The sequence below is a fragment of the Poecilia formosa genome, unplaced genomic scaffold, assembly GCF_000485575.1.
Source record: "Poecilia formosa unplaced genomic scaffold, Poecilia_formosa-5.1.2 Scaffold1653, whole genome shotgun sequence".
In the NCBI taxonomy this organism is placed as follows: Eukaryota; Metazoa; Chordata; class Actinopteri; order Cyprinodontiformes; family Poeciliidae; genus Poecilia; species Poecilia formosa.
In genome coordinates, this window is record NW_006801592.1 from 2,864 (window position 1) to 4,364 (window position 1,501).

The 1,501-nt window shown below is 39.4% G+C and overlaps 1 long non-coding RNA gene across 1 annotated transcript in view; it reads left to right on the plus strand.

The window, feature by feature from the left end:
• The first annotated feature begins 1,170 nt into the window (after window positions 1-1,170).
• Window positions 1,171-1,501, plus strand: part of LOC107835331 (uncharacterized) — a 1,754-nt gene continuing 1,423 nt past the window's right edge. The window contains exon 1 of the long non-coding RNA XR_001661139.1: window positions 1,171-1,302. This is a non-coding gene — a long non-coding RNA (uncharacterized LOC107835331). The remainder of the gene's footprint in view (window positions 1,303-1,501) is intronic.

A 1,501-nucleotide genomic window follows, 5' to 3' on the forward strand; every position in this document is an offset into this window, starting at 1 on the left:
TAATGTAGTGTAAATTCTTGTACCTCTAATTTTTACATCTCAAAGCTCAAAGTGCTTCAATGTCAATGTCAAATTTATTTATATAGCACTTTAAAACAGGTATAAAACTGCACCAAAGTGCTGTACAAGAACGACAACACAAATGACAAAACAGAGTATAAAACAATACATCATTAAATGCCAAAGAGTAAAAATGAGTTTTAAGAAGTAATTTAAAATGATCCAGGCTGTGGGCAGATTTAATCTGGAAAGGTAAGTTATTCCATAAAACAGGAACAGCAACAGAAAAAGCTCGATCTGCTTTCCTAACTGATTATTTAATCATAAAGTCCTGGACACAGACCGGAAACTTAAAAGGTCCCTAAGATAAGGGGGGGGCTAACCCACTTAAAACTTTATAAGTTAACAAAAGAATATTCACTTGATAATCTAAAAAGTTTACATAGCTATGTTTAGGGGATGTAAAACGAAACTGTACTTTGGCTAGGCCGTTCCTAAAGCTTTTTGGGAAGAGCCCAACAGAGTTGGCCCGATGCTCTTAGAGCCACATGGAAACATTTGTACCTGGTTGTCTTTATGTCTCTTACTCACAAATATTCAGTTTTCAGGTTTACAGTGTTCTGTACTCACATGTTTGCATGTGGGAGTGTGTTTGTGGGAGATTAGGAGTAGAGAATAGTTTTTATTCTGTTTATTATTTTGACTTTTTTTTGGAAAACATACGAGTGTCCTCCTCCACCTCCTCTGTCTCCCTCTCATTATTCTTTATTCTTTCTCCAAGAATGACCAAACTTGGGCTTTGTGAAGAGGTCGTTTGTTCTGGGGAATCATGTGGTGACAAAGAAAAGTTCTGAAATGTGATCTCAAATAAAACAACTTTAAAACTTGAATCCGTTCGTCTGAGTTCTGAATAAAAGGTGTGCATCTCGTTACATCTGGCATAAATCTAACATAATGTAGAAATTCAAACACTCACTTGATTAACACTCACTTGATCAAAAGCACAATAGACGGTCTGATATTGATTGGCTGAAAAGAAAAAGGATTTGAAGTGGCCTAGTTAAAGCCCAGATTTAAATTTGATTGGTTTGGCTTTTCCAGGCTGCACAGTGGCACAGTTGGTAGAGCTGCTGCCTTGCAGCAAGAAGGTTCTGGGTTCAATTCCCAGCCTGGGTCTTTCTGCATGGAGTTTGCATGTTCTCCCTGTGCATGTGTGGGTTTTCTCTGGGTACTCCAGTTTCCTCCCACAGACCAAAAACATAACTGTCAGGTTATTGGCCTGTCTAAATTGTCCCTAGGTGTGTGTGTGCATGGTTGTGTGTCTCTGTGCTGCCCTGCGGCAGACTGGCGACCTGTCCACCTCTCATCCTGAACGTTAGCTGGAGATCGGCACTAGCAACCCTCTTGACCCCCCCTAAGGGATAAGGGTGTAAGAAAATGGATGGATGCTTTTCCTTAAGCAGGCTGTCCAAGAATAAATCTTTAAAGAAGAAAAATAATG